The sequence below is a fragment of the Bubalus kerabau genome, chromosome 18 (assembly GCF_029407905.1).
Source record: "Bubalus kerabau isolate K-KA32 ecotype Philippines breed swamp buffalo chromosome 18, PCC_UOA_SB_1v2, whole genome shotgun sequence".
Lineage (NCBI taxonomy): Eukaryota > Metazoa > Chordata > Mammalia > Artiodactyla > Bovidae > Bubalus > Bubalus kerabau.
In genome coordinates this window covers 39,306,986-39,315,590 of record NC_073641.1, presented here as the reverse complement: position 1 = coordinate 39,315,590, position 8,605 = coordinate 39,306,986, and the positions used below count along the sequence as shown (strand labels likewise).

The window sequence follows — 8,605 nt, the reverse complement described above, 5'->3', positions numbered from 1 at the left end:
TCACTGCCATGATTAGATTAGATAGGTTGACAAAAAGGATTTTTGTAGATGTAATTAAAGTTCCTACCTTCAGACAAATTCATCAAAGGGGAGATTATCCTGGGTGGGCCTGTCCTAAGCAGGTAAACTCTTAAAAGGGGGTCTAATGATCTGAGATGTGTTGTTGCTTCTCTGGAAGAAAGTAAATAGCCATGTTGTGAACTGTCTATGGGGGCAAATGGCCAGGAACTATGTGTGGCCCCTATAAGCTGAGAGTGATCCCCAGGTGACAGCGGACAAGAACATGGGAACCTCAGCAATACAGCTGCAAGAAAATGAATTCTTTCCATAAGCAATGAGCTTGAAAAAAGATCCTGAATTTCAGATGAGAATTGCAGCCCTGGTCAACACCTTGATTTCAACCTGGTGAGACCCTGAGCAGAGGGCTCCCACAAACCCCCTACCTGGACTTTTGACTCATGAAAACCGAGAGATAATAAATTTGTGTCACTAAGCCTGTGGCTGCACAGCCATAGAAAATGAATACCTCAGCAGAGTGATGAGAATTCTTAGGACATATCGATGCCTGTCCCTAGAGTTGAAGAATGACAAAGGCCTGATTCTTACCTGGAGACATCTGAGAGGAAATGGTTGCTGAAAGAGCTGTCTATAATGACATGGTGAGGTGCAGTCACTGGGGTGCAGACTGATTCTTGCTGAAGCAGCTGAGAATGAGACTTCTCAAAAGGACTCCACCCAAGAAAGCTGCCTGCTAGAAGAAGGCAACCCCAGCAGAACAGGTCTTGGGGATGTCCATCAGAGGAAGGGGCGGGGGTGTCAGACAGAGAGGGCATTCCCTGGCAAGGAATGCGCAGTAGGAGGTCTGCTGAGTGGCATTGGTGGGGTGTTTCTGAAGAGCAGATGAAAGCACTCAACAACAGAAACAACCAGCAATAAATTATAGGCCTTCAAGACAGAAGGACCGATGGCCAGGTAATACTTGCAATGGTTAACAAAGAATTTGCTCTTCCCCTCTAATCTAGCGGCTCTCAATGGAGGACAATTTCTCCCCACAACCTCCCCACATCCCCAGGGACCTTGCTAACCATCCTATAACACACAGAACAGCCCTCACAGCAAAGAATTATGCAGATCAAAATGCCAATAGTTCTGAGGTTGAGAAATATTTTCTAATCCTTCCTCTCCCTGTCTTGGGGAAGCCAGCAGCAGCAAAGAGAGTGCAGGAAAAGCTAGAGGACAAGACTTCTCGCCCTTTCTGTGACACCCTCCTGCAGAATCTCAGAGCAGTCTCCCGATGAGACAGAGGGACAGCTTTGAACTAAATGAGTGACGTATGTATTGATGGGACTTTTTAAAACCCTAAAATAAGACTGCTTTGTTAGCCACATGTGATCAGAAAAGTTGGGGAGCCCGAGATACTCTCAGGAGAAGGTCAGGGAAATACAGCTGAGTGTGTTTAAAAGGCCATTTGGCAGAGAAACAATTAAGGGAGTGCACCTAGCTGGTTCAACCAGTTTACTAAAACTGTTTCAATACTAACAGGTTCAGAGAGAAGATGGTGTAGCCGCATGCAGGAGCCTCAGTGGAACAGGGTGTTTTGCAAGAAGGTGGAAATCCTAGTGAAAAATAAGGAAATTCCCATTGCCTTGGGTCGTGTTCCTAGAAGCAGAACCTGAGGCAGGGATTCTTGGGCAAGAGGGTCAGTAAAGTCATGAGCTTAGATGAAACCTCTTCTATTCATTCCCAGAGCTGCCATCACAAAGTGCCACAAACTATATGGTTTGACACGGGAATTTTAATCTCTCATACCCCAAGAAGCTAAAATCTGAGCTCAAGTTGTTGGCCTGGTTGGTTTCTTCTCAGGACTCGGAGGGAAAATCTTTCCTAGCTTCTGGTGATGATTGACAATCCTTGGCATTCCTTGGCTTATACATGCATCGCTTCAGTCTCTGCATCCATCTTCACATGGCACTCTCTCTGTGTTCCTGTGTCTTCACCTTTTAAGGACACCACTCGTATCAGATTATGGACTCCCTGTACTCCAATATGACCTTGTTTACCTGGTTACATCTGCAACAAGCCTTTCTAAATGAGGTCACATTCTGAGCTACTGGGGGTTAGGACTTCACTATCTCTTTTTGGGAAAACACAATTCAACCAATAACACCACTTTAGGCAATGCGGTTGCAGAAAAGGGCAGGAAGAATTTTGGCCAAGATACAGGTTCAGTTCAATTCCAGCCTCAGCCTGATCCCAGTGGGGAGCTGTGGAGCCTGAATGGCATCGCAGAGTTGTCCCCTATCAAGGCTAAGGGGCTAGCAGCCTTTTGTTCTCCCTGACTCAGTCAGCCACTGGCTACCGACATCCCTGAAGGGAAGATGTATCATCGTGGACATTTCTGAGTTGGATTTCCACTCACCCTCAGGCTGTAGTTGTCAAACTTTACTGTACACTGGAAACGGACAGCTAGACCCAATCCCAAGTTTCTGACTCCATAGGTTGGGTATGGTTTGAATATTTGCATTTTAAACCAGTTGCCTGGTGATGCTGTTGCTGCTGGTCCAGGGACCACACTCTGAGAAACACTTCCTAGGGCAGTTCTCAGAAGGGAGCAGTTGCAAGCTGTCGGCAGCAATACTCAGAGAAGTGGGGGGATGGCACAGCGGCCCGGAGGGGCAGGGAGGTCTGGACAGGGCAGCAACAATGTGGTAACTGTAGCATCCTTCCTCAGAAACCCGAGGTACATGGGGAGTGGGAAATTAACCCCAAAGGGCTGCAGAGGGGTCAGTGTCCTTAGGCGAGAGTGAAGTTTTTGCTATGGCAAAAAAAGGAGAGAAACCTCGAGGTTGTAGAAAGAGGAACAGTACCACTGTAGGCTGCCAAGTTGTCTGGGTAAAAAGAAAAAGAGGTCTCTATGGTTTCCATAATCATGAGACAAGTGGGGTGTACAGGAATGAAGCAGGCGATTTTAACAGTATAGAAGAATTCTTGGATCTCCCCTGCATGTCTTGTGAGGGAATGTGCTGCCACCGCCAATTCACTCCTATTTTCAATCTCTCTCTCCTATTTTGAATCATTGGGTGGCAGTCAATTATGCAGATGGGAGATACAAACCTGCATCTCTCTCAGGGGAACTTGGTTCCCAGGTTAAGGAGGCTAATGTTTAAAGAGAAGTATTTTTCCTGCAACACAAGCTCACCACTGCATTTGGCATCTCAACTGAAGAAACACTTTGTTCCACTTCTGGGGGAAAACTTACTATACTTGTTGTCCTATGTGGTACATGCTTAAGTGATTTTCAGGTCAGTGTATCTATATATGATTTTTGCCTTAAATTCTGCTATTTAAGGTATTACTCTACTATTTATCCGTATTGATTTCCTTTTGCTACTGTAACAAATTACAACAAATTTGGTGGCTTAAAACAACAGAAATTTATTCTCTCACACTCCTGGAAGCCACAAGTCCAAAATCAGGTTCACTGGGCCAAAATCAGGGTATCATCAGGCCTGGACTCCCCCTGGAGGCTCTAAGGGGGAATCAAATGCTTGCCTCTTCCAGTTTCTGGTAGTTGCCAGCATGCCTTGGCTTGTAGCAGCATCACTACAGTCTCTGCCTCTATGTTCACACTGCCTCCTCCTATCAAATCTTCCTCTGCCTCCCCCTTATAAGGGTCCTGTGATTGCTTTTATGGTCCAGCTGAATAATCCAGAACAATCTTCCCACTTCAAGATTTTTAATCACATCTGCAAAATCTCTTTTACAACGTAAAGTAATACTCAAGGATATCAGGAATTAGAATAGGAACGTGTTTGAAGCCATTATTCAGTCTATCAAAATACCCATCAAAACTGTGTATGTGTGAGAGAGAGAGAGATCAAGAAAGACAGAGAGACAGAGACTGAGTGAAAGAGGGTATGATGGCTGAGACCAAAACTATGGTTTAATTTGGATATCACTGAGCCAACTCAGCTATGTTCATACATGTAAATTGATCTCCAGAGAGGAGAAGCTAGTTGCTGCTCAAGAGGCTTTTATATTCTGCTTTGAACACACCAGGTGGATCTTCAATTACAATATTTCCCAAGTTTTAGCTTAACAAAGCAATTTCTAGCTCCCCATCCTCTCCATGTGTTGTTTTCAGTAAACACACATTTGGTCTTGTGTGAATAAAGATTTCTCAAAGCCTTGTTTCAGGATCCATATATCCTCTCCCATGTGTCTGATTCCATCACCCCCACCTCACCCCCCTCACTGGTTTTTCAAATGCTTTAAGGAACAATCAGTTTGCTGACACATGGAATCCAATTTTCCAAATTTTCTAATGAGGCTAAACTCAGCCAGTAGAAGCCAGGAACTGCCTTTCATCAGAAGACAAGGATTGCATGTTTCTATGCATATTGTCGAACTTTCTTAAAAAAGAAAACGGAAAGGTGGAAAACTGACTCATGCCTGTAACAGTCAACCCATTTTTTAATCCCCCCTCTAAACTAAAAGGATGCTTAAGAATTATTAAAATATTGTAGTAGTACATTTGGAGGATTCTATTCAGAATGTGTGTGTGTGAAGTCGCTTCAGTCATGTCTGGCTCTTCGTGACCCTATGAACTGTAGCCCACCAGACTCCTCTGTCCATGGGATTCTCCAGGCAAGAGTAGTGGAGTGGGTAACCATTCCCTTCTCCAGGGGATCTTCCCAACCCAGGGACTGAAGCCACGTCTCTTAGGTCTCCTGCATTGGCAGGCAGGTTCTTTACCACTAGTGCCACCTGGGAAGCCTTTCTATTCAGAATACATGCATAGAAAAGATCAGAAGGTGCTAAAATCTCCTTTTTAATACAAGGCAATATAAAGTATTTAATACAATACTAATTGGAGAAAGTTCAAGACAATTCAGGTTATAGCCCCATTTTCCTTCACTGATATGAATGATAATGTGAAAGAATCAGATCTTGCAAAACTTCTGATTCATTTGAATTCAGCATTTGTTGTTTTAGAGGCAACTAGCTCAAGATCCCTGAGAAGGCGATGGCACCCCACTCCAGTACTCTTGCCTGGAAAATCCCATGGACAGAGGAGCCTGATAGGCTGCAGTCCATGGGGTCGCTAAGAGTCGGACATGACTGAGCGACTTCACTTTCACTTTTCACTTTCATGCACTGGAGAAGGAAATGGCAACCCACTCCAGTGTTCTTGCCTGGAGAATCCCTGAGATGGGGGAGCCTGCTGGGCTGCTGTCTGCGGGGTTGCACAGAGTCGGACATGACTGAAGTGACTTAGCAGCAGCAGCAGCAGCTCAAGATCCAGATCACATGTAGAAACTGGATAGGAGAAATGAAATGGTTGAATACACATAGCTCAAGTTTTTCCTAAGAAGCCCACCACAATAACTGTAATAACCACCATCAACAGAAAACAGAAAAGCTTGAAATGCTAAAGATAAATTATTTGTGGATTTATCTAAACTATTAATACTTCTACCCTGGATAATATGATTAAACTCTGTCCACTGTTCAGTCCTAACTTACTTGCCCACCCATATCTCCTATTTGTGTCTACCTTGAGGCATATTAATTTTAAACATCCCTCCCCACCCCAGGAATGCCCACTTTTTTTTCAATCTCCATTGGCCAAAACCTACCCATAGTTCAAACTCTACATCTTGTTTAAAGTCCTCCTAAATCATTCGGTTTATGTAGACTAACACATATACACACACACAAATTGAACTCGATAGACTTCTATCAACTTTTTTTAATGTGTCATACACTCCTTTGTACTATTTAATTACAAGGATCACTAAACAGATGATGAAGAAAGAGATGTAAACCTTTTGCCAACACTTCAGTGCTGAGATCCCATTCCTAGGCCAATTTCTTAAGAGCTGCTGCTTTTTTTTTTTTTTCTCAGAAATTGCTACAAGCAGGGGATAGACAGAGTAAGTGCTAGATCCCTGGCTGAAACTTGAACCTAAGACTTTTGAAACCTTGACAAGGAAGCTGGAAAACTACCATTTCAAAGCATCTAGCAGCTTAGTGTGGGCAAAAAGTAGAGAGGTGCATATACTTCTCTTTGTTCTGGAAAAACTAACTGGATGGTATATTTACAACAGTAAAGACTGCAATCTGAAGAAAAAAAAAATAATAATGTTTGAAACTGGTTCCAAGAGGTTTAGGGCCTAAAGCTATAGTGAATGATAATGTCTGTTTTGTTGGCAGTTACAGCTCAGTAGAATGATGGTCCCTTGAGAAAATGTTTTGTTTCCAAGTATACATTTGAAACTGCTGCATTGCTGGAAAGCTTTGGCTCTTTGTCATTCATGGGAGGTTGTGAGTGTGTGTTAGGGAGATGCTGTCAAGGACTCAGCAACTGAGCGCTAAAGGCAGGGCAGCTCTTTGCAAGAGAGAAATTGCAAGACTCTGGATCTGGGTCAAGGAACTGCTTTGAAGCATAGGTCTCTCTACTACCATTAACACTGCTCTAGCCCTCCAAGAAAGATGGCTTTGGAAAGGCAGTATCCCTGGAAAATACTGTTGGCTACCCATACAATGGAACTCCTCCCTTCCACTCTGTCAACAGAAGAGAGGTAATCTAATTTGGGGTATCGATGAGTGGAGCCCAAGGGGATGGCTAATTGACTAAGCCAGTTATATTTATTCTGTTCCCCCTTAGCAGATGATCACTTTCTCGGTTTTCCTTGAAGGGCAGTTCACGAGACATAGTTCTGAACAATGACATGTACAGGAAATCTTCTGGGTGTGGTGATGGAGGAGGACACGTCATCTGAAAAGGGTTTTCTCTTCTGAATAAAAGAAAACTCCTGCTTTAGACCATAGCGTCTAGAGTTGTGAAAGGACAAAAGCCAAAGTGCTTCTTGCCATGGTGCAAAGATGCAAAGAGCCTGTGCTGCCGCTAACTGCTAGTTTCAAATCTACAACTGCTTTCCTCCAGACTTTACATTATGTGAAGTAATTACGTCTTTATTGCTAAAGATATTACCAGGTGGGTATTCTGTTGTTGTTGTTTAGTCATTAAGTCATGTCTGAACCTTTTGTGATCCCATGGACTGTAGCCCATCAGGCTCCACTGTCCATGGGATTCTCCAGGCAAGAATACTGGAGTGGGTTGCCATTTCCTTCCCCGGCAGATCTTCTTGACCGCGTCTCTTTCATTGGCAGGTGCGTTCTTCACCACTGAGCCACCAGGGAAGCCCCAGGTATTCTGTTGTTGTTGTTCAGTCACTCAGTTGTGTCAGCACACAGCACACAGGACTACAGCACACCAGGCTTTTCTGTCCTTCACTCTCTTTTTGCTCAAATTTTGCTCAAATTCATGTCCATTGAGGTATTCTGTTACTTGCAGCCAAATGTACCCTAAATAATAGAGCAATTCACTTTGATCACTGAGAATATCAGCAGCAGAGACCATGCTGAGATCAAATGCTCACTGGCCAAGAACCTGAGTATTTCCTGAACAAGTGTGAGATGGTTTTCTAGGGATTCTCAGAAGCATGGCCAAGTTCTTTATGCAGATGATTGTGGCTCAAAGTCGTTACAGTCTGGACTTAATACAAATATGATTTTAGTTGGACTCATAACATGGTGAGTTACAGAGGGCAGACACTGACAGTCAGATCTCCCACAATGATTGGTTGACTATACCTATTCAAATTGTGTGTCTCAGTGCTACTCAAAGTACTAATCTGCAATGAGATTTGGAGATTGCATCAGAATGTAAACCAACATACTTGCTTCCTTCCTCCAGAAGTCTTGCCACAAAAACAAGTAAGCTGAACCAAACAGTGTGCTTAATGATGTAGTTGCTTTGCATTTGGTAACAAGTCCCTTATCTCCCTATCTTTTTGCTAATTTGTAACAAAGAGTTTGGAGAAGGCAATGGCAACCCACTCCGGTACTCTTGCCTGGAAAATGTCATGGACAGAGGAGCCTGGTAGGCTGCAGTCCATGGGCTCGCTAAGAGTCGGGCATGACTGAGCGACTTCACTTTCACTTTTCACTTTCATGCATTGGAGAAGGAAATGGCAACCCACTCCAGTGTTCTTAGCTGGAGAATCCCTGAGATGGGGGAGCCTGGTAAGCTGCCGTCTATGGGGTCACACAGAGTCGGACACGACTGAAGTGACTTAGCAGCAACAGCAAAGAATTTGCAGACCCATAGCTGATCCACAACCACACAGGCCAATGAGTCGGCAGTCAGGTACCAGTGTAGTCTGCTTATGAGTATTTACCAGGAGAGGAATCCCATGATTCTGCTCTGAAACCTACTCCAATGATTCAACAAGGGCTTCTTTACATCTCAGTAAAGAAAATCACACCAAATTCCCTTGAAATTTTCTTTAATAGTACTGAGGAAGTATATTTGTAGGCATCACTGCCCACTTATAAAAAAAAAAGTCTGTATTTCTCTAATTTAAGTACTAAACTAATTTGAAATTTGTTTGCAAGTGAGAAGGTGGTAACTGTTTCGCCAAGCAGATGGTTTTAAGAGCAGATATTTCATGTTCTGTGTGGCTTCCAGTTAGATCTTTCAACTGTGCTCAATATAGCACAATCCTCTTTCCCATAAGGCTAAAAACAATTACTAAGG

General features: G+C 43.6%; 1 long non-coding RNA gene across 1 annotated transcript; it reads left to right on the top strand.

The window, feature by feature from the left end:
- The first annotated feature begins 102 nt into the window (after positions 1 to 102).
- LOC129632978 (uncharacterized) lies at positions 103 to 6,980 on the top strand. The gene is made up of 3 exons (XR_008704782.1): positions 103 to 972; positions 1,204 to 1,331; positions 6,702 to 6,980. It is a non-coding gene; the product is annotated as an uncharacterized LOC129632978 (long non-coding RNA).
- Positions 6,981 to 8,605: the final 1,625 nt, after the last annotated feature.